The 25,240-nt window shown below is 39.8% G+C and overlaps 1 protein-coding gene and 1 pseudogene across 3 annotated transcripts in view; both read right to left on the reverse strand.

The window, feature by feature from the left end:
* The window catches only part of SYNPR (synaptoporin), a 303,118-nt gene that overhangs the window by 58,819 nt on the left and 219,059 nt on the right, over positions 1–25,240 (reverse strand). The gene's annotated exons all lie outside the window — the stretch shown is intronic.
* On the reverse strand, positions 17,807–21,657 carry LOC102405798 (annotated as a pseudogene).

Below are 25,240 nucleotides of genomic sequence, written 5' to 3' on the forward strand. Positions count from 1 at the left end.
ATGTTAATTTGCTTCTGTTGATTACTGAAAATATTAACTAGGATGAATTTTTTAAAAAGTGGAGCCCATGGACAACTAGCACAACTATAAGTCCTGCTAAAAATGTTTATTCTGGGGTCTGTCCCAGAGCTACTGAATTGAAACTGTTAGAAGTAGCCTAGTTGACAACCAAAACAGGAAACGCCAGTCCCCATTATGTCTCAGAAATCTATTCTTCTTCATTTACTGTTTGACTTTAAAAAATAAAAAACTGTTTACATTGTCCACTTGATTTTGCTTATTTATACTGAGCCTCCTCCTGTTTCTTATAAACCAGAAAAGTGTACAGCTGCAGTAAAACTCAGAGAAATAGAAGCATTCATCATGGTTATACTGTAGAGACTTTTTCTTTCCCTTGCCAGACATACTAAAATATTTCTCAGTAGTTGAGTCTATGGGAATGCTGAAAAATGAAATAAATTTAAAAGGTAACCATGCCAATTATTCTGATAGAGGTGATTTTCAGATAATGAGCCCCCTCCCCTTTTTTTCTCACTGTTATGTAATGGATCATTCATTCAACTCATTTTTAACAAGAAGCTCTGTAGTTCACACAGTGTCTAGATTATGGGGATAAAGTAGGGAACAAAGCTATATGGGCTGGTCTCTGCACATGTTGAACTTTGAGTTTAGAGGGGAAAAAATGGCTTTTCTGAGAGGACCCCAAGACTAGTTTGGGGATGAGGTGGTCAAGGTAAGATTCCTTGTAGAGGTGATTGTTTAAGCTGCAACTTGAAAAGTGAGTAGAAAACTGTCCAGACCAAAAGTTGAGAAAAAAGCACAATGAAATATGACTTCAGACCCAGTAGGATGGTTATAATCAAAATGATTATAAAATTGGAATGAGTTAGCGAGATTAGACTGGAATAACAGGATAGGATTAGAATAGCAAATTCCTTAGAAAGCAGAAAATTCCATAATTTGGAAAACAGTCTTGCAGTTCTTCAAGTGGTAAACCTAGAGCTATGGCATGGTCCAGCAATTCCACTCCTACCTATTACACATCCAAGAGAAATGGTAACATTTGTCTGTACTAAACTTGTACTAGAATGTTCATATCAGCATTATTCATAATAGCCCCGAAGTGGAAACAATCAAACATCTTCAGCTGATGAATGGATAAATAAAATGTGGTATATACTTATAGGGTGGAATATTATTTATCAATAAGAAGGAATAAGTACTGATACATGTTACAGCACGGATGATTCTTGAAAACATTATGCTGAGTGAAACAAACCCGTCGCAAAAGACCATAGATTGCATGATTCCATGTAAAGGGAATGTTCAGAATAGGCAAATTTATGGCAATAAAAAGCAGGCTAGTGTTCACCAAGGGCTGGTTGGTGAGAATTGGGGATGATGGCTAAGTGGTACAGGATTTCTTTTGAGGGTAACAAAAACACTTTAGAATTGACTATGGTGATAGAGCCTTATGCTGTTAAACATTACAAGTCATTCGACAGTACATTCTACATGAATGAAGGCTATGCTATGTGAATTATATTTCAATTAAAACTGTTAAAAAATAGAGATGAAAGAGCATGTACCAAGATTCCACAAAAGCAAGGAGCATAGCACATGTGAAATGATGAATGATGAATGAATGAAATGATGGCTTGAAACTGGAATATGGCAGGAAAGAATATGAATGTTGTAGGATGAGATGGAAAAGTAGCCAGAGACCCTCAGTGCTGGGTCCTGTGGGTCAGATTATAGACTCGGGTCTTTTATCTTCTTTATTTTTCCTAGTGATGACAACTATCGAGTTTATTTCCTTAACTTTCATATATAACATATAGTATGTTTATCCTATTTTACATTATGTCCCTAGTATTTATTTACTTTATAACTGGAAATTTGCACCTTCTGAATGTCTTCATCCAATTCCTCCCTCACCCCCAGTAACCACAAATCTGACTGATTTTTTTCTATGAATCTGTTTGTTCATTTTTGATGTGTTAGTGACCTTTAGCACTGTATTAGTTCCCATTGTACAACAAAGTGACTTGATATTTCTACACGTTTCAAAATGATCGCCATGATAAGTCTAGTCATGATATTATCATATGAAGATATTGCATAGTTATTGACTATATTCCCCACACTGTACATTTCATACCTGTCACTCATTTTTTTTTGCAGCCTCTTAATCTCCCTCATTTAGTTCTCTCCTCCTCCCACCCTCCTTCCCTCTGGCAATCATCTGATTGTTCTCCTGTTCTCTGTATCTATAACTCGGTTTTTGTTTTGTTATGTGTGAACATGTTTTGTGTTTTAGATTCCACACATAAGTGGAAATCTGTCTTTCTCTGTCTGACTTATTTCACTAAGCATAACACCCTGTAGGTTCATCCATGTTGTCGAGAATGTCAAGACTTCATTTCTTTTTTGGCTAACTTTTCATTACACACACATCTTCTCTATCCTTTCATCTATTAATGTGCACTTAGGTTGCTTCCATATCTTGGCTATTGTAAATAATGATGCAGTGAATATGAGGGTGCATATATCTTTTCTATTTGTATTACTATTTTCTTTGGATACATACTCAGGACTGAATCTTTATCTGAAGACCAATACTGGAAAGATTCCCTTATAATAAACAACATGTAAAACAAAAACAACAGGCAGGACCACATCACCTGTGGCGACTATTTAGAAACATGCACACCTCCTGTCCAGGTGTCAGAATCTGCAACGCTTCTAACGCACCAGATCCCTCAGCTCACATGGACAGATTGGGTCTGCAATTTTTGAGTACACAGAGAGCAGCAGGGAGGGGGAGAACAAAATAATTTTTTTTCTATGCAATCAGCTGAATACCAACATTTTCCTCATTGCTAACTTATTGTATTGATTTACAGTAAATGTTAATGGTGCTTAAGCACAAGACAAAAAAAAATCACTAACAAATTCCCTGTGCTTATTAATACCAATTATCTATAGCTTGGTACTTAGCTTGAAGCCACACGGGTAAAATCAGGACCAAGGGGAAACAGAAGTGCAGCTGTATTACGGTGCCTGTTCCGTGGAAGGGAATGGGCATCATTTGTAAAGGAAGAGCATGTCAGCTGAAAATGGTCTGAGCATAATAATTCATGTCACTAAACACTTTGAATGCTATGGGATGGTATTTATTACTAAACACATATATTTTACCAGAAAGGTTCTTCTAGGCAATAGTTACATACATATGCATAAATTTGCATGCTTTATTTCAGAGAGAGAGATTTTAGAGTCACCATGTGTTTATCAGCTATAATAACTTTGGAAGCAAATATTATTCATTCAGAACCTAAACAAGGGGAAACCTCTTCTGTACAGATAGTGTTAGTCGATGGAATCTGGAAGCTGATGGGCCTACTTTTGTTCTTGTGAGGGACTAGTCAGGAAGCAATCGCTGAGACTGCAAAAGGGCCAAATCCAATTTGTTGATTTCAAATGTATTATGCCCTTCTCGGCTAGCCTGACTCAATCAAGAGGTACTTCAATTTCATTGGGTTTTACTACATTGTGCCTATCCACAAAAAATCTCCATGTAAGAAGAGATTTTTCCTTTTTCTTTTTAAAAATTTACCAACACTTAAACAGAGCCTTTTAAACATTTCACTCCTGCTTCAATTAAACTAAAGGAACTGCTGGGCACCCACAGTTTTTAGTTCTATTTGTAGGGTCTGAAAAAGTATTAAGCAAGCTGGTGTTACTTTATTAATAAAAATATTTTTGTCAACCACCACCAACATTTTTCAACCTCCAGGCATTGTATTAGCTTCTTTACTGCTCGTGTCTCACTTAAAGATCATAACAGCCTTTTCAAGTAGGTAATATCTGCCCCCATTACACAGATGAGGAAATAGGCTTGAGGTAGGTAGTGAGCTTCAGTTCAATTCAGTTCAGTTCAGTTGCTCAGTCGTGTCCGACTCTTTGAGATCCCATAAGTCACAGCATGCCAGGCCTCCCTGTCCATCACCAACTCCCGGAGTTCACTCAGACTCACATCCATTGAGTCAGTGATGCCATCCAGCCATCTCATCCTCTGTCATCCCCTTCTCCTCCTGCCCCCAATCCCTCCCAGCATCAGAGTCTTTTCCAGTGAGTCAACTCTTCGCATGAGGTGGCTAAAGTACTGGAGTTTCAGCTTTAGCATCATTCCTTCCAAAGAACACCCAGGGCTGATCTCCTTCAGAATGGACTGGTTGGATCTCTTTGCAGTCCAAGGGACTCTCAAGAGTCTTCTCCAACACCACAGTTCAAAAGCATCAATTCTTCGGCACTCGGCCTTCTTCACAGTCCAACTCTCACATCCATACATGACCATAGGAAAAACCATAGCCTTGACTAGACGGACCTTTGTTGGCAAAGTAATGTCTCTGCTTTTGAATATGCTATCTAGGTTGGTCATAATTTTCCTTCCAAGGAGTAAGTGTCTTTTAATTTTTTGGCTGCATGCACCATCTGCAGTGATTTTGGAGCTCAAAAATATAAAGTCTGACACTGTTCCCACTGTTTCCCCATCTATTTTCCATGAAATGATGGGACCAGATGCCATGATCTTCCTTTTCTGAATGTTGAGCTTTAAGCCAACTTTTTCACTTCCATTTTCACTTTCATCAAGAGGCTTTTTAGTTCCTCTTCACTTTCTGCCATAAGGGTGGTGTCATCTGCATATCTGAGGTTATTGATATTTCTCCCTGCAATCTTGATTCCAGCTTGTGCTTCTTCCAGCCCAGCATTTCTCATGATGGACTCTGCATAGAAGTTAAATAAGCAGGGTGACAACATACAGCCTTGACATACTCCTTTTCCTATTTGGAACCAATCTGTTGTTCCATGTCTAGTTCTAACTGTTGCTTCCTGACCTGCATACAGATTTCTCAAGAGGCAGATCAGGTGGTCTGGTATTCCCATCTCTTTCAGAATTTTCCACAGTTTATTGTGATCCACACAGTCAAAGGCTTTGGCATAGTCAATAAAGCAGAAATAGATGTTTTTCTGGGACTCTCTTGCTTTTTCCATGATCCAGCAGATGTTGGCAATTTGGTCTCTGGTTCCTCTGCCTTTTCTAAAACCAGCTTGAACATCTGGAAGTTCACGTATTGCTGAAGCCTGGCTTGGAGAATTTTGAGCATTACTTTACTAGCATGTGAGATGAGTGCAATTGTGTGGTAGTTTGAGCATTCTTTGGCATTGCCTTTCTTTGGGATTGGAATGAAAACTGACCTTTTCCAGTCCTGTGGCCACTGCCAGTGAGCTTATTGGAGGTCAAATAGGTAGTGAAGGGCAGAGGTGAGTCTTGGATGCAAGCAGATTAGGAGGAGCTATACTAGTAAGTATGACACTTTCTTGCCTCTCTGCTTCAAAAATTACAGCATCCTTAGATTTGCAGCCAAATATTTGTATAAAAATGGCTGAGCCAGCTTTCTCATGCCATCTAATCTAATGGTAGATGGATAGTTTTCACTGATTAAGATTCTAAACCAACATTCGTTCTGCTTCCACCTCGAAGCACTTGAATTAGGCATCGTTCAAGGTACCCAGCAATGATGGAGTTGAATCCCTTTAGGCCAACCAATAGGAAGTCATTAAAAGCATCCAAGTTTCCAAATTTTGTCCTGGGTTATCCTAACATTTGCTTTATAAGTAAGCAGAGGGCAATGAACCTGACCGCCTCAGGTACTGAAAGTGTGATCATCATAGCATCTGTGGTTCTTCACAGAAGGAGAGTAAAGGACAGCACAGATTCATCTTCAGATAGCACTGTGCCAGTAAGGGCATCTGGTCATAAGACTTTTGAAATTGTGGACAGTATGTTTCACCGGGTGCGGAACAAAATAGGACTTAAGCTCCTAACATTATACCTGGGAGTGGTTCAGTGCAAGACAGTAATGACACATCCCAAGGGTGACGACCCCACCTAGGAGTAAATGCAGGAAGCATTAAGGTATTGGGGAGAAAGTTGCTGCCACAGAATTTCTGACAGCCAGGATTAAAGTGGCCAAGCTGAGATCAGAAGGCAACTGGCAAATCGTGATGCTGAACATGCTTCTCCTCACAAGATAATTTTCTGTAGCCCCTGTTTCAATCTTTGCACCAGTTGATAAAGACTCAAATCCTCTTGCTCTACTTCTTTCTCTCTTCCCACCAGGAAATACTGGCATTGGTCTGGTTTTTAGATTGTCTTTTCCTTTGCTAGTCATATGTGTGTATGTGAGTGTATAATGAGTGCATCTGCGTGTGCATTTGCAGACACCTCTACTTGCTCAGCCTGTATGATTTGCAACATAAATGACTACAAGATCCTGTGAGTTTACATATACTTTTAAACACATCTCATTTTCTCTTCCCAGCAACCTTCTTCGTTTACAGATGAGAAAGCTGGAGGTCAGACAACTTGAAAGAATCACCAAAGATCACACAGATGGCAAAGAGAAGAGGCAAAAGTCTGCCATACTCAAGTCCTTTATTCATTCACAAGGGATTTATTGAGCCCCATGCACCAGTCATTAGAGAAAAGCTAAGACGGGATGGCAATGAGTTGTGAGGAATGGGAGTGAAGATTATACAGAAGGTTGAAAGGGACAAGTCCCCTCTGACTGCCATTTCCCCTGGTTTTCTTACTGAACCTGAAACATGCATTTGGTGATGCTACTTAGGACAGTGATGGTGAGCCCACCTCTGCTACTGCTGGGTGCTGATCACCAACTGACAACTTTTTTGAGTACATACTAGGCTAGGCACCAAGCCAAAGACTTTCATGTATTATCTCATACCTTTAAACTAGATAAAGTGGGTACTATTTCCCTTCTTTTTAGTGGAGAGGAAAGTGAGGAGCACAGCGGTAATTCAACTTATTGAAGCAAAGGCCTTCAAACAAAGTCTGTGTGTGTGCTGCATTGCTTCAGTAAAGTTCAACTCTCTGCAACCCCATGGACTTTAGCCCACCAGGCTTCTCTGTCCATGGGGTTCTCCAGCAAGAATATTGGGACCCATACTGCCATCCTCCAGGGAATCTTCCCGACCCAGGGATCAAACCTGCATCTCTTACATCTCCTGTATTGGCAGGTGGCTTCTTTACCACTGGCACCACCTGGTAAGCCCAAAACAGAGTGTATATGACCCCAAAGCTTTTACTCTTAACCTCCCACATGAAAAAAATATAGTATTTAATACTATTCATTGTTTTTATCACTCACCTATTTACTGACTTCCCACTACAAGGCTGCCCTTTCTGAGAAACTTCTTGCAGTCAGTCATGGCTCAGATGGTAGAGAATCTGCCTGCAGTGCAGGAGACCTGGGCTGGATCTCTGGGTCGGGAAGATCCCCTGAAGGAGGAAATGGCTACCCACTCCAGTATTCTTACCTGGAGAATTCCATGGACAGAGGAGCCTGGCTGGTTACAGTCCACAGGGTTGAAAAGAGTTGGATACAAATGAGTGATTTTCACTTTTCACTTTCCCTCTCTCTATTAATCTCCACCTTAGGTTGTTTCTTAGCAGGAGAGTGGTCATGGGTTGAATGTCGGAGTGTCTGGGATCTGTGATATTTTGTTCCACATTTCCTGGGCTCATGGGTGGTTTCAAACTGTTTCTCAAGACTCACACATTGATTATAGCAAGGATTTCCTTTATGCCACCAGCACCTCTTAAAGCGTATTTTTTTGCTGTGGTCAAAATCTGAGTGTCTGACTTCATGGAGCCTTAGGTATAGGATCTATTTAGGGTGGAAAAGGCAGAAAATGGGGACAGTGTGAGGACTGAGAAGAGTCTTGGGAAACATGCCAATTGCAGTTGAGAGGTGAGAGAAGGCTCCAACATCTGCTCTCTGGTTGCTAAAGCTGGACACAAGTTTGAAGTCCTTATCCTGCAAAGGAACCTGGAGAAACTCTGTCTGAGACATAGGACTCACTGATCGGAAGCTGAAAAGGATCCGTTTACCTGAAATGCCTCTGTGGACAAAAGGGGTCATTACTAGGCAAAATGAAAACAATCCAGGTTACAAATATCCTTTGAGGAGCACCTCAGGGATTTTAATGATGCTCTCTGTTACCAGGAAGGTCAGTGGACTCAGAGGTGGTACCTATACTCCTGTCTGCTACACATGAGAGCTGATTTCCAGCTTCCTTATTTTCAGGTAAAAGGCAGTGCTTAGGCAGCCAGAATCACTTTTGCAGATGTTTTTGCCCTAAGTTTGAATCAAAATCAGCTTCATCTCCAAGACTTGCAACCAAAGCACATCAGGCATTCACTAAAAATATTTTCCTAAAAGAAAATGTTTCCTAAAAGAAAACAAAACTAAGGGAAAGAAAAAACTCTGTATATATTCCGGCTCTTAAACACAAGGGCTTATCTCCTTGATGTGATTCTGCATTAAATGAACTAAAGCTTATTGGTTTCCATGGGAGGCACTTTCTATTACTTTTTTCTGTTCTTTATCTTACCATTAGGGAAGATACTTTTTTTCTTAAGGAGAATATTGGGCAGAGAGAACTGAGCTAGACATGGAAAATGCAATTAAGGTTATTGCAAAGAATACTCTTTTCTATGCAATTTGCTGTGCTTGTTCATATGATGATAAGGCTGGAAAATGACTGGCTCTCCTCCCTAGTATGCGCATGTCAGTTCCATGGGCCAGAAAGATATTTATCAAATTTACTGAAAGTGCACTGTGCTAGTAGGATCTTTTCAAATTTCATCCCCCCTCCACAAGTTTGCATTTGTATAGATAAACATTTCAAAGTAAAAAGGTAAAAAGGTAGACTCCAAGGTGATTAAAAAGAAATGGATCTGTGGAAGCCAGGGCATGGCCTGGAGCAGCACTGAAAGAAGAAAAACCCTCTGAAACCATATAATGACTTGCAAAGAGGCACTGCCATTCTCATAAGCTATGACTTATTAATTTTAGTTTCTTCAAATAGAGTTTGAGTCATAGGGAACTCAGACTGCCTCTACATTGTCAAATTAAAATAGATAATGAGGTCGTTATCTGTATATTTCAGGGAAATTTTTTTTTTTCCCTTCTTGTTTGCCTTCCCTGAACTATGGTGCTATACTCAAGTGAATTATGAAACAAACAAGTCTCAGAGTTTTGTTTGTTTTTTTCTTTACACTTGAATGTCCAGGCAACTGCCTCTCGCCGTCCATTTTATCTAGTTAGTACAGAAATGTTTCACAAATAAACAATTTAAAGGCTTCAACTAAAAGATTTTTATATTTGGAACACATACAGGTCACGTGGGAGAGGACTGCAGAAATCTGTCTGAGCTGACCTTTTGTTTAGAGTTTAGGTCAAACTGATTTGATTTATTAACAGTCAAAATATGCTATGTATAAAAGTTCAATCAATACAGAAATGATTAGAGAAGGAAAATATAAGGTTTCTCATAATTTCAATTAGTATTAACAACTTAAAAGACAGAAATCAAACAGGGTCTTTAAACTGCTGTTTATTACCTAATAAGATGACCAGCAAATACCTTATTTCTTTAGGAAGATCTGCCATATTCTTGGAGAAGGCAATGGCACCCCACTCCAGTACTCTTGCCTGGAAAATCCCATGGGAGGAGGAGCCTGGTAGGCTGCAGTCCTTGGGGTCGCGAAGAGTCGGATACAACTGAGCGACTTCACTTTCACTTTTCACTTTCATGCATTGGAGAAGGAAATGGCAACCCACTCCAGTGTTCTTGCCTGGAGAATCCGAGGGACGGGGTAGCCTGATGGGCTGCCGTCCATTGGGTCGCACAGAGTCGGACACGACTGAAGCGACTTAGCAGCAGCAGCAGCAGCAGCAGCCATATTCTTAAGTCTAATAATATACCTAAAGATCCCTGGGTTGAATTTTCCCAACCCAGAGACGGAACCCAGGTCTCCCACATTGCAGGCAGATTCTTTACCGTCTGAGCCACCAGGGAAGCCCAATATACCTAGAGGATATATGAATTATCATATTGTTTAGAATGTTCTATATTAGTGCATATCGCATAATAATTTTCTTAATGGTCCTCCAGTGGTGGAAATTTTATTTCTCATCTTTAAACACTGAAACAATGCCTTGAACATGTATCTTTGGATATCTGTATGTTCTTTGGATAAATTTCTAGAAGCAGAACTGCTGGGGAAAGGAGTTTATTAGTTAGGGTTCTCCAGGGAAACAGTACTAATAGGATACATATTATAAGGAATTTAAGGAATCTATTTTAAGGAATTAGCTCATGTGAGTGTGGTGGCTGGCAAGTCTGAAATGCACAGGGCAAGCCAGCAGCCTGGAGATCTAGGTAAGAGGTGATGTCACGAACTTGAGTCCAAAGCCTGGAAAAGCAGAATTTCTATGATGCAGTCTGAAGGCAGAATTTCTCCGCCAACCACCCCTTTTTTTTGTACAAGAAATCTCAGTTTTTGTTCATCACATCTTCAACTGACTGGATGAGACACACTCACATTATGAGATAATATATTACATTTATTGTAATAGAAAGAAAGAAAGTGAAGTCGCTCAGTCGTGTCCGACTCTTTTGCAACCCCAAGGATTGTAGCCTACCCGGTTTCTCCGTCCACGGAATTTTCCAGGCAAGAATACTGGAGTGGGTTGCTATTTCCTTCTTTCCCACCCAGGGACTAAACCTAGGTTCTCCTGCATTGTAGGCAGACGCTTTACTGTCTGAGCCACCAGGGAAGCTTTATTGTAATGCTTGCATGTAACTGGCAATTGCAGTTGCTACTACTAGGTGAATTGCAAACAGTTTCCAATGCTCAAAATTCAAGGCAGAAGTCTAATTACTAAAGTTGATTTTTTAAAAATCCAAATGCTTTCAAAAAGAAGAATTCCAAGACCTAGAAATACAATGCGTTCTATTACTATACTGCTCTGTCAAAAAGTCACCCTTATCAGCAGTTATTTGGTCATTTTCTTCTTCTGCCTGCTGTCACTTCATTCTTCACATAATAACGACCTCGTTGAATGTTCAGGATAGGGAAACTAACAGAATCCTTGCTGGGAAGGAAATTCAATATATCTGCCAGATTATAATAAAATAAGCAGGAATCGTTCATACATATAGAACATAATGCAATCTCCTTTAAGCCACTGAAAAGCTATTGCCCTGTCAAGTGGCCGTGAAGTTGTAAATTTCCAGTTCTTCAGGTTGTTAATATTACCACAAATACACAAATTCTTTTTTTGGGAAAAAAAAAAAAAAGAAAAACAACAACAAAAAAAACGTCTAAGGCATAAGGAAACGCTGTTCATCTTAGTTAACTAAACACAGTTTGTTCAATAAATTTATCAGCTCAGGATGGAAACTGCTTTTCATTGTCAGCAAATATAATGTCATCCATGTTCTTGATGCTTTGCCAGCAACAGGGGATTAATCATACTTTTTTCAAGTTGCTTTTGAAACATGACATCTAAGAATTCATTTTCCACATAGCAACCAGAAATCTCTTACATAAATCAGAGCATGTCACTCTATGGCATAAAGCTCTCCTTTAAGGCTTCCCCTCCCACTCAGGGCCAGATGCAAACACCTCATCGTGGCTTACAGGTCTGACATCATTTGGATCTTGCCCACTTGTTTGCTATCATCACACCCACTTGATACTTTCTCTTCCTGGAACACAACTCCCCCGCCCACTGGGGCCTCTTAACTGGCCTTCAAGCTGTCCACCGTCAGCTTTCTCTTCATTCAGATTCTCAAGGCAAGTATCACCACCACTGAGAGACCTCCCTTGACCACCTAATCTAAAGGGCCTGTCCATCCATTATCCCGCTTCACTGCTTAATTTATTTTGTTTATTGCTCTAGTGCCTGTCTGAAGCCACACTGCTTATTTGTGAACCTGTGTTTTGCCTGTCTCTCCTCCTAGGCTCTAAGTAGCATGAAGGCAGGGATCCTGTTTATTTTCGCTACCTATAACGGAGCACCAAGTCAAATCACAGGCAAAACACAGATGCAAGGAAAATGGCTTTCTTGCATATTTAGTTCTAGTGGGAATGAATGGAGAGACGCTCAGGGTGATCCCACACTGTCTATTCCTGGAAAAGAATTATTGGGGACGATTTTGTGCCTCTGAAGTTAACAATGAAAAAGAGACCATTTTTCACGCTGTCCAGGAAAAGGCATGAGGTAGCTTCCTCTCCTCACCCACTCTAGTCCACATTCATGTTTGTGGTCTCAGGGAATCCTTGACTATGTCCTGCTTGATCCTTTCCGGCTTATCCAAGCCATCCTCCAGGACATCTCTTCCCAAATACATCACCTCAATTTGAACCAATCGCCCATGAAAGACCATCGTATACAAAATCTAGCAAAGATTCTACCAGAAAAACTTTGAATATTTTAATGAGGCCAGTGATACTAAACTATTCGTTGAAGGGTCCCAAAAGTCTTCAAAAGGAAAAAAATAGTGGTTAGTTATTGGAAAGATTTCAAACAAAACCAAACTCAAAACCCTTCTATGTGTGTGTGTTTTTTTTCCCTTGATTCACAGAATGTTTAAACGGAAGCGAACAGAAGTGAAATCCTGCTTCTTCCCCTGATAATTAGAAACCAAGGTCTAAACCATGTGAACATATGCTGCAAATAATTCTTGCAAGTAATTTCATATTCAATATTTCTATTTAGCTCCCTGGAAATACTTAATGTTTATGAAAACTCTAGAGCAGAACTTCTCACACTGTGACTCAAAGACCCCTGAGGATATATGAAACCCTTCCAGGGGGTTCATGAGATCAAAACTATTTTCACAATAATACTAATATGTTATTTGTCACTTTCAATCTCATTCTCTTGCAAGTATATGATAGAGTTTTCCAGAAGGAAAACTGCTATAGGAGGTGGCTGTTGTTCTGATGGCTAATAAAATGCATATTTTTATATTTTATACATTTCTTGGCTTTGATTTCTAATTTGGTAATCTTTTAAATATCCACAGACATATTCCACACAAATGAAAAGCTCTTTGTAGTCCTCATTTATAAGAATGTAGAGGGGTCTGGGACTTAATGTTTGAGAATAGCTGCTCTAAATGATGATTTTTTACTTTCCCCCAAATCTTCATTTTTCTTATGTCCATTTCTGATATTCAAGTTATATGGACATGCATGGTCTGATATTGAGTACCTATCATATGCATGTCATCACACTAAGCAATCGTTTGTATTGTCATCAGCCAATGAGTGTGTAGAGTATCTATCAGCTTCCTGTCCTTGGCAAATACTCAATAAAGGGCTCTTGCATGAGAACTGCAGATGATACTACCTAGATATCCTCTGTCCCACTGACTGTCCATGCCTCACCTAGAGGGCATATGCCTTTATCTCAGATTATGAATCCTCCCTGGTCTTTGACATTTCATTTTCATCCTACCTCAAATGGCCTCTTAGGCTACAGGTAGGAAAAGAGAGGTTAGACTTAGATGTTCCACTCTGATGATTATCCAATGCACTCACTCCCTGTCCATCCTTTATCTCTTCCCTGAAAGGAAGTCACAGACTGAGGCCTCAAGAATGGGGACATTTGCAACATGAGATCAAGAGTTATTTATTTTAGTGTCCCCATGGAGTAGACATCTGATGCTTTGCTTCAGTTCAGTTCAGTCGCTCAGTCATGTCTGACTCTTTGTGACCCCATGAACCACAGCACGCCAGGCCTCCCTGTCCATCACCAACTCTCGGAGTTTACCCAAACTCATGTCCACTGAGTTGGTGATACCATCCAACCATCTAATCCTCTGTCGTCCCCTTCTCCTCCCACCTTCAATCTTATCCAGCATCAGGGTCTTTTCCAATGAGTCAGCTCTTCACATCAGATGGCCAAAGTATTGGAGTTTCAGCTTCAAAACATCGGACCTTCCAATGAACACTCAGGACTGATCTCCTTTAGAATGGACTGGCTGGATCTCCTTGCAGTCCAAGGGACTCTCAAGAGTCTTCTCCAACACCACAGTTCAAAAGCATCAATTCTTCGGCGCTCAGCTTTCTTCACAGTCCAACTCTCACATCCATACATGACCACTGGAAAAACCGTAGCCTTGACTAGACGGACCTTTGTTGGCAAAGTAATGTCTCTGCTTTTTAATATGCTGTCTAGGTTGGTCATAACTTTCCTTCCAAGGAGTAAGTGTCTGTTAATTTCATGGCTGCAATCACCATTTGCAGTGATTTTGGAGCCCAGAAAAATGTCAGATGTAGACATGATCAATTGTCATATTTCCTCCTCTGGACTTAAAGACCTAAGACAGGCATATTGGATCCTACTTGAAAACAATGAGGCCAATACAGAAGAAAATATGTGGAGAAAGAGAAAAGGATTCTAGTCCCCTAGATTTAGGGATTGTGTTCCTAGCATTCCTTGGCACATAGCAGGTGCTCAAAAATATTGATTCAATTGACTTTAATTTAGCTTCTTAACAAATGACTGAAGCATCTCATATAAAAAATTTTTAATAAATAAAATAATTTAATTCTTTATCCTGAATAGGCATCAACTGCAGAAATACCCCCTGGCATTTCAAAGTTTGATAAAATCCACTTCTTCTCTCTTCTATTGAACCTCTCTCCTGCACTACCATGCAGTACTTCTCTAGATTTTTATTTTCATTCCAAGCATCCTCTTGAGAAAGTAGTTGTTTTAAATCAGGATATGTCCCATGAATCAAGAACATTCTTTTCTGAAAGTACTTTTAGTTTTGCATTTCTCTGTTTAGTTTCTCTAATTTCTTAAATCTTGTGAAAGAAATTCCACACATGGCCAACCTATGACAACCCTAATAGTCTGGATATCAAGCCAATGAACATGAACCAAAGTGAGTGAGAAAATAAAGATTTTTAATAAAAGGAGGATTATAATTAGGATTCAGTACTCAATTTGGCTCCTTCAATCAAGGAAAGCTTAACCTAAAGTTTAGATTTTCATCTAAAATCTACACAATTATTTTAGAATTCCACATATATAAATATTCAGTGGGTCTAATCGTCTGTGATGAGTGGGCCAGTGTACTATAATTTGACATCTTCAATTGGTTGAATTTAATAAGAAGACTATGCTATGGTTTTTCCAGCAGTCATGTATGGATGTGAGAGTTGGACTATAAAGAAAGCTGATCACCAAATAATTGATGCTTTTGAACTGCGGTGTTGGAGAAGACTCTTGAGAGTCCCTTGGACTGCAAGGAGATCCAACCAGTCCATCCTAAAGAAAATCAGTACTGAATATCCATTAGAAGGACCGATGCTGAAGCTGAAATTCCAATACTTTGGCCACCTGATGCAAAGAACTGACTCACTGGAAAAGACCCCCATGCTGGGAAAGATTTAAGGCAGGAAGAGAAGGGGATGACAGAGGATGAGATGGTTGGATGGCATCACCAACTCTATGGCTATGAGTTTGGGTAAACTCTGAGATTTGGTGATGGACAGGGAGGCCTGGCATGCTGCAGTCCATGGGGTCACAAAGAAGGAGACACGACTGAGCAACTGAACTGAACTGAATAAGAAAACATGTTAAGAAAAGCTTACCAACCAAACTCCCTTCTTCTATGGGATTAGCAGGGCTTCTTTTGAGAAGTTTGAGATGAGATTTATCTTTTGTTTACTATTATCACTGAGTCCAAGAGCATACACACATACACACAAACTGGTAGGGCACAGACTGATCATTTCTCAAATCTTGCCTCTGCTTGACTTTACTCTTTTTCCTAGTGGTGGGCAAAATGGCAGTTTCATACCCACACCTCATCAACTCATTAACCCTGATCACCAGAAGCAAACATCCCTCCGTGCTCCAGATGAAAAATCTAAATTAAGTCATGTGTCCATCTCTAAAGGGCTTTCCAGGTGGGACAGTGGTAAAGAATCCGCCTGCCAATGCAGGAGACACAACAGAGGTGGGTTTGATGCTGGGTTGGGAAGATTCCCTTAAATATGAAATGGAAACCCGTTCCAGTATTCTTGCTTGGAAAATTCCACAGACAGAGAAGCCTGATGGGCTTGTGGGTTGCAGTCCATGGGGTTGCAAAGAGTCATATATGACTGAGCAACTGAGCACAGCACAACATAGTCTATTTCTAATATAATCACGGAAGCCAAGAGGCTGGGTGCTCTAACTGGCCAGGCTACAGTCATGTGCTGTGTGTGTGTGTGTGTGTGTGTGTGTGGTAAAAGGAGATGGAATAGAACTTCATGTGACCTTCATGAATGGGTTATTCACTGAAAGATAGAGTCCAGTACTGAAAAACAGAAATAACAAATATCTACTGCATGGGGATCTTCCTTCGCAGAGCATGTCTGGGTTAAAAAAAAAAAAGAATCTCTGTACTTCCAATGGCCAGTATTAAGCAGATGCTCAATACATAAGAATTGCATGTAATATTACATGTGCCTCACTCCATAATAAGGATCAACTCTGTGTACTCTCCAGTGAGGATATTTTGCTGAACTCATGCTCATCACGTTATAGCCCCTTCTACCTTCATCTTTTCCTATTCTTATTATATACAAGCTCATTTCTTTTTCTGCACTTTCCCACTTAAACTACTACTTAAAGTACTCCTCAAGTCTATTTCCACAATGAAGCCTTTTCTGAGGATTACATGCCTCACTATTTTCCCATCTTTGAGTTACCCGTGCTTCTGATTTCTGCACTTAGCCCTTCACGAGTAAAGAGCCCTAGAATCATGCTACCCATGTTTAAACCTCCACCATTTACTTGCTTTGTCATCTTGGCAAATTTCTTAATTGTTTTGTCTATAGAGGGTGTGAATCATAGTATCTACCTTTCAGAGGCTGATGCAAGGATTAAATGATATGATACACAGGTCATTAGCCACTGTGCCTGATATAGAGTAAGTGCTCAGGAAATACTGAATACCATTCTAGCTGATGGAACAAATAGCTGTGTGCCCTGTAGCAGACAAAGGTGGTGTCCTGCACCATGTCTCCTTGGCCTATCTGACTGAGTTCAGGCAGCTGCTGTAGATGCTGATAAACCTACGTTATGCTTTCTTCTCTGACTGAGGGCTTCCCTTAGCCTGAGGAAGCCTTTTCTGCTGCAAGTAGGGGTAGTTGGAAGTAGAAGGTACGAGGTTAATTCTCTTGTATGCAGCTTTTAATAACTGGGGGATAGAAGTCCCAACCTCCCTGGTGCCTAGTCTTAGGATTCTTGGGTGTGTTCCACACAGTTTCTCAGAGGATCCCAGCAGGATTGGGTGTGAGTTGCCCATAGTGGTAACCTGCACACAGATGTAATTAAAAATATATTTTTTTAAACCTTATTTTGTATTGGAGTATTGCTGATTAACAGTGTTGTGATAGTTTCAGGTGGACAGCAAAAGGACTCAGCCTTTTGGATACATATGTATCTCCCTTAAACTCCCCTCCCATCTCGGCTGCCATATAATATTGATCAAGGTTCTCTGTTGCTATACAGTAGGTCCTTGTTGCGTATCCATTTTAAATATAGCAGGCAAATTTTTTTAGCTTGTCCTCCTTACTTTCTTCACTCTTGCTTCACTCGTTCGTTGTGCCTCTTGGGATCACCTCACACAGGAGCTCCCTGTGCCCAAGTCTGTCAAAAGGCCTGACTTGGGGGGAGCCCAAAGTAAGACAGCTCCCAGCAGTTTAAACTGTTAAAGTCATTTCTCAGTGTGTGTGTGCTAAGTTACTTCAGTTGTGTCCGACTCTTTGTGACCCCGTGGACTTTAGCCCACCAGGCTCCTCTGTCCATGGGATTCTCCAGGCAAGTATACTGGCGTGGGTTGCCATTTCCTCCTCCAGGGGATCTTCCCAATCCAGGGATCGAATCCGCCTCTCTTGTGTCTCCTGCATTGGCAGTTGGGTTCTTTACCATTAGTGCTACCTGGGAAGCTCTCATTTCTCAGGGTATATTTACTTAAAGCAGAGATCAAATTCTTTTTCTTTTAATTGAGATGTAATTGACATAAAACCTTGTTTTAGGGTATACAATATACTGATTTGATTTTTGTATATATTGCAAAATTGTTATCATAATAGGTTCAGTCAACATCCATGACCACATACAGTCACTATGTTTTTCTTATGATGAAAGCTTTTTAGCAAATACAGAATACTGTACAGCGCTGTTAACTATAGTCACCAAGCTATACATTATATCCCCAGCACTTGCTTATAACTAGAAGTTTGTAACTTTTGACTACCTTCACTCATTTTGCCTTTCCCAAACCTCTCACATCTCTATGGCTAGACATGTTTTGTGAACCTACACCACAGAATTCCTTGCTGAATAACTGATATATTGTGAGACAATTTTTAGTATTTAGATTCAAGAGAAGGAAGTCCTGTGGTTTTCTCACCAGAGCTGATAGGTTTGATTTTCTTTTTGTATTCCTGATATGGTTCAAGTTTGGGATATATAGGTATGAAAGCTTGACCCCCTTTTGGAAAATTTAGCCTAGGAACTACAACTTGTGAAAATGAGCCATAAACTGGGTTTATTTACAAAAACAACTTCACACTTGTGTGGTGGATTTTACTTTGTTGAGGGATCACTGATCTACTGAGTGACTAGTACAAACATACAAAGATGTCAAAATATACACTACAAACTAGAATTGTGTATTTTTTCTTAAGTAACGGAAATCTGTCAAATTCTGAAACTGAAAAAGCAGATGTCCTGGTGCAGAGGTATAAACAGAAGTGGGGAAAAGAGAAAAGGCCTTTGTTTTCCTTCTACTAAACAAATGGCTAGAAGAAATTAGGGGTCTAGTCAGATGAGGTTTATTCTTTGCAATAAAATAGCTAGGCTCATGTTTGTTCTATTTATGACTTACTGCTATTTTCAGAAATGTTTAGGCAACTGTAGATTATATGAACAATAAATTGTTCTCGTTCAGTCGTTCAGTCATATCCGACTCTTTGTGACCTCATGGACTGCAGCACGCCAGGCTTCTCTGTTCTCTATTTCCCGGAGTTTGCTCAAATTCATGTCCATTGAGATGATTATGCCATCCAACCATCTCATCCTCTGTTGCCCCCTTTTCACAATAAATGATGTTCTTTTTAAAGTGAAAAAATAGAAACAAAGGTATACTAATAATGTGTAAAGTTAGTCTTGAAGACTGCATGAGGTAACCATTGCCACTGTAAAGTCTACATAATAAATCAGGTCCAAATTCAGAGGTTTGTAACAACCACCACCTACTGCTGCCCTTGTGTTTCTGGCTGGAGTATCTCTGCTTCATGATTCATGTTAATTCTGGCACTCAGGATGAAGCGAGGGCGTGTCTACCTGCGGGCCTTTTCTTGCTGATGGCAGAGGCACAGGAAGGCAGACAGGAATATGCCATGTCTGTTAAGGACTCATCTGGACAATGTCACACCATTCTGCTCACATTCCCTTGGCCAAAGCAAGTCACCTAACAAGTTAAACATCAATGGGCAGGAAAATACACTCTGTCTCATGTGACCATGGTGACTGACATTGCAAAAACTAGTTTGGAGAAGGGGACAAATAATTTTGACCAGTAAGTCTGTCTGGGGGAATAATATTAATGATCACACTGCTTTCTCATGTGCATTATGCCCCGGTTATCCTGTTCTCCTTCGACTTATCAAACATCACCTTTATCCTAATTATTCTCTCTGCTTGAAATTATTTCCCCTTACATTTCTTCCACTTCGATAATATAAACTCTATGAAGGCAATGTTTTGAGGGTCTATTTTCTTCACTGATGGTGATCTCTTATCTCTCAGATGCCGCCAGCTGCTTATGTAAGATTTGAGTTCAAAAATCTTATTGATCAAAATTCATTGTATGTATACTTTTTTTTAATGTAATACTGTTTATTTAACTTCAAAAACATTTCAACATTCTAAACATACAAAAAAAATAAGAACATTGCAGATCATGTTTAGTACAGAAGGTTCTTGAACTTTATTGGTGCAGTGGCTCTTGGCTTTGCTGACAATGAAGAGTTCTATGGTTTATTCAAAGAAAAACAGTTTAAAACTACCACACTTCAACTAAAAAGGATCCAAAACACTTCTCATGCCAGCTGACTGCAGGATGCTATATCGCTATATACAAAAACAAGACAACCTGAAGCTAAATGCATGCCCACTGCAGTGTCCACGGGTCCAGCCCCACAGTGCATGCCCTGAGCTACGGCCCCTCTGGAAGGCCTCACCCCGACAGCCTCCATACCAAGCAAGGAGAATCAAGAGTGTGTCTCGGTTGCTTTGTTCTTTTTACAAACTATAGATACGTACAGTTGAAAACTCGGGATTTCTAGCCAATGACCATAGAATTAACACACCACCTTACAAATTAAAAAAAAAAAAAAAAAAACCTCAGAAACATTTTTAAATGCCTTGTCACACCACAGCAAAGTGCACAGAGTGAGGAGAACACGAGAGCCTTTTCGTTTTAAAAATGTTTGGAAATATGTACAACTTTGATACAGTTTCCAGGTGCTTTGGACACCCATGGCCACTTCATGTAAACCAATGACAATTGCTAGAACACTTTGAGAGACTACGATATGATCGTGAGCCAGCTGGGTATTAAACCTAATGATGGCAACAGACACATCTTGGGTGAGAGGTGTGTCAATCATGGCGCTCCCTACTCGAAGGTATTCACAAGGCGAAAGATTAACAATTTTTTTATTCCTCCTCCTCCTCTTCCTCCTCATTTTCTTCATCTTCCTCTTCCACGTTTTTCCGGGCAAATTTGGCAGGACCCTTGGTGCCATCAAACTTCCCTTTAGCCTTCTCATACTTCTCCTTCAGCTTTGCTGCCTTGTTGCTTCTCACTGTCATTTAAGTTATTCCACACCTTGTCCAGCTTCTTTGCCACATCTCCAATAGAGATGCCAGGGTTTGTAGACTTGATCTTTGGGCGGAATTCAGAGCAGAATAGGAAAAATCTATACGGTGGTCTCTTGGGGGGCATTAGGGTCCTTGCCTCCCTTAGCTGGTCCATAATCCTTCGTTTCCCGATCATACTGCACTTTATCTGCCTTTGCCATTTCATTGAATTTAGACTTCTCTTTCCCAGACATGGTCTTTCACCTCTCCCAGCATTTCTTGGAAAATTCAGCAAAATTGACAGGGGTCTCCAGGTTTTTCTTCTTATGTCCCTCTCTGCATATCTGCACAAAGAAGGCATAAGCAGACATCTTGCCATTTGGTTTCTTGGGATCACCTTTGGCCATCTGGACTGTATTGTTCTCTAGTCTGTATGCAGACTCCTAATACATTTGTTGATGAGATAACTTTGTTCAAATGTTTCAAACCACAGGATGTTTCAGTAGCAGAGCACTGAGACATTGTTCTGGAAGCACAGTAATCTGGATAAAATTTATTCATCAAACGGTCTATTTCCCACCACAAGAGACCCAGGATTCAAAGCTTCAAATATCTTAGATTACTGACAACCAAGGCTAATTACTCCAATGAAGTATTTTAGAGTCCTGCAACATAGTTTGTTGATTGTACAAGAATTTTCCATGTGGTGTGCTTCCCAGGTTGCTCAGTGGCAAAGAATCTGCCTGCAATACAAGAGATATGGGTTTGATCCCTGGGTCAGGAAGATCTTCTGGAGAAGGAAATGGCAAACCATTCCAGTATTCTTGCCTGGAAAATCCCATGGACAGAGGAGGCTGGCAGGCTACAGTCCACAGGGCTGCAAAAGAGTTAGACATGACTGAGCCACTGAGCATGCACACACAAATTCCATGAGGTAGGGAGACTTGTTTCTCTTAGGGAGCTCAGCTTATCCGGGGACATGTGAGGACTGAGCTAGCATCTCACATTTAGGAGGCAAATAATTATTCATTGTAGCATGAATTTCCATAGGTAATCTCAATTCATCATACCAAGTATTTCAGGTTTAAATCCAAGATACTTTCTGATATCAGAAAATACCTTGATATCACAGAATCCTTCAAGCTGGAAACATTAAATTTTCTATCTTTAAACATTCATGCATTCATTTATTCAGTAAACATTTCTAAGTACCCATTACCTGCCAGACATGCCTCAAAACACAAATACCTAAGGAACTTATACACTAGTGGGGACACAGATGCATAAACAAATAATTACCATGGAATATGATCTTTACTGGAAAGAAAATGTGAACCTTCAGATAAATGCAGCTCATGGTTGAACTAGGGATTCAGGGAGATTTCCTAGTAGAGATGAAATCTAAGTCAGTTCATTAAAGAGGAATAAGAAATTTACAAGGCAGGAAAGGGGTTGGGTGGGAAAGTGGGAAGAATTTTGTAGACAAAGAGTAAAGTTATAGAAATGCATGAAAATAATAAGTTTGGGGAACTACAAGTTGCTCTACAAACTTACCATCTCAGGGAGATAATGACTGATCGTGGTTTTTATGTTTAAGCATCAGCTTGACTGAAACATAATTAACCATAATATAATACCACAAAATTCATCCTGGCTTTTAATATTTATATAGCCTTTAGTATATTCACAGAGCAGCCTATACCACTGTCTGATTTAAGAACATCTTCTTCACCCCCCAAAGAAGTCTCCTACCTATGAGCTGTCACACTCCATCCTCCCATTCTTTTTCCCCTGGAAACTACTAATATACTTTGTTTCTAGAAATGTCCATATTCTAGATATTTCACATAAGTAGCATATTGTATGGAGAAGGCAATGGCACCCCACTCCAGTACTCTTGCCTGGAAAATCCCATGGGCGGAGGAGCCTGGTAGGCTGCAGTCCATGAGGTCGCTAAGAGTAGGGCACAACTGAGCGACTTCACTTTCACTTTTCACTTTCATGCATTGGAGAAGGAAATGGCAACCCACTCCAGTGTTCTTGCCTGGAGAATCCCAGGGACAGAGGAGCCTGATGGGCTGCCGTCCATGGGGTCGCACAGAGTCGGAAATGACTGAAGCGACTTAGCAGCAGCAGCAGCAGCAGCATATTATAAGTATATTTCATCTAAACAATTCAGAAAATAAATTCTGCAGCTAATAATCATGTTTATAATTATATGTATTAACGTATATACAGTGTATTCATTTTCCTCATCAGTATTTTCTGATTTTACTTTATTACTTTATTTTCTGCCACTTAGTTGTATAATCTTAGGCAAGTTATATAATTTTTCTGATTCTTATTTTCCTAACACTTAGAGTACCTCTTTTCACCGAGTTCTTATAAACATTAAATGAGAAATGCATGTAAAAGGTCTGAGTAGAGTATCTGATATACAGAAGTACTTCAAAGGCTTAGATGTTAGCTTTTTCTATTTACTTTTACCATGAGAATATTAGTAGGTGATACACTGTGAGTATCTGTTGACAACAAAATGTAATTTTCACATGTTAATTAAAGAAATTGGAAATGGAATAATGCAATCCCTAAAGTTCCATTTCACTAAACAAAATCAGCTGGCTCATCTTTCCTCCTAGCTGTAACTTGGTCCCATACCCACATGAGAAAACAGAAAAACATTGACAGACTTTGTTACCTTAATGCTCCCATCAATTCAAATTTCTGATTTATTCATTATTTGATGACTTCTTTCAAGGTTGGCCCTTTCATCTTTCTATAAAAATGAAGGCTTCCTAAGAAATGTAATAGGTAAAAAAAAAAGAAAAAAAAAACAAACTCCTGAAATATGTGGGCAACACAAATGATGAATAATCTATTTGAAAGCACTTGTCCAAACGTCTTGTACTGGAATTTCAAGTCTAATTTACTTAACAAGTAGAAGTTTTCTAGTGTTTCATCTTTCCCATTAGCTCTAAGGGAGTTTCATCCCTTATAGTGGTTTTCTGATTTGCACATTTTCCAAGGTAAACTTTAATGGGCATTAGCTGTGCTTTGGTTGACAAGCACTTATTCTTCTTTGTCTTATTAGTAGCACCTTAGTTTCTTTTGAGGAATTACATCTCTTTGAGAGACCGCATTTTTTCCTCAAAAGGAACATTTCTAAGCCAAGGTGTGTGTGTGTGGTCTAACTTAGACAACTATAATAGATTATTTTTCTGGATTTAGGCTCTTGAGTGGTATTATATAAGAATGGGATGAGGGCTTGAGTTGAATAATTTCCAAAGCAATGCACAGATTTGACTATAAATTAAAGTCATTTCTTAGTTTCAACCGTATATATGTCTTGAGTTGTCCCATTTCCTGTATTTTCTGGAGCCCAATTCCTCAGTATTTCCTTTCATTATGTGAACTTCCCTAAGACCTTCCAATAAATTACTTCACTTGTTGCTCAAAGGCAAATCGTATTCTGGCAACCTCCAAACTCCTAGGCATACATAGTCTGACTCCAGCCCCTGTGTACTCCCAGACCTTCCAAAAGAAGCAGAGCTACTTATAGCCAGTTTCTGTTAACTCATTTAATCTTCAAAAAGACTCATCATAAACTCCCTTGAAATTCTCTTATTCCTTTTTTTCCCACTTAAAAATTTTTTTTACAATGTTGTGTTGGTTTCTGCTGTACAACAATGTGAATCAGCCATAATTATACATATATCCCCTCCTTCGTGAGCCTTCCTCCCCTGCCCCAACTCCACTCCTCTAGGACATCACAGAGTGCCAGACTGGGCTCCCTGTGTTATACAGAAACTTCTCAGCAGCTATCCATTTTACACATGATAGCGTATATATGTTGATGCTACTTTCTCCATCTGTCCCACTCTGTGCATTCCCCACTGTGTCCACAAGTCCATTCTCGATCTCCTATTCCTTTAAAGTTTCAGAATCTTTCAAGTGTTCCAGACCTTTCCTCCAAAGGATTTGACTGAAACCACATGTGATAGGAGAAAGTGACATTTGATAATGATGGAGAAAACCACGAAATCCTCTTCCCATCCATCCTTCAGTTTTTCAATAAATATTTAATGAGGACATACCTGCCCTGTTCTAGATATTATAAATACAAGAATTACTAGGATTGAGTCTTGTTCCTTAGAGAGCCTAGAGTCTAGTAGGAGAGATAAGACACACAGAAATAGTGCTAATGCCAACAGAGGCTGTGATAAGAGTTACAATTGAGGTAGAGATCAAGGGCTACAGGAGCACAACGGCGAGATTAATTCAGGCTGGAAGGATTGGGGAGGATTTCAGGGGAGGAGATGAAACTTTCAGCCGACTAATCCTCCTGCAAGTGTCCAGTGGCCAATTATCTCCAGGAAATGGAGTTTGCAAAATTAAGCCTAGCCCACAGAGGATCGTTT

The sequence above is a fragment of the Bubalus bubalis genome, chromosome 21 (genome assembly GCF_019923935.1).
Source record: "Bubalus bubalis isolate 160015118507 breed Murrah chromosome 21, NDDB_SH_1, whole genome shotgun sequence".
Lineage (NCBI taxonomy): Eukaryota > Metazoa > Chordata > Mammalia > Artiodactyla > Bovidae > Bubalus > Bubalus bubalis.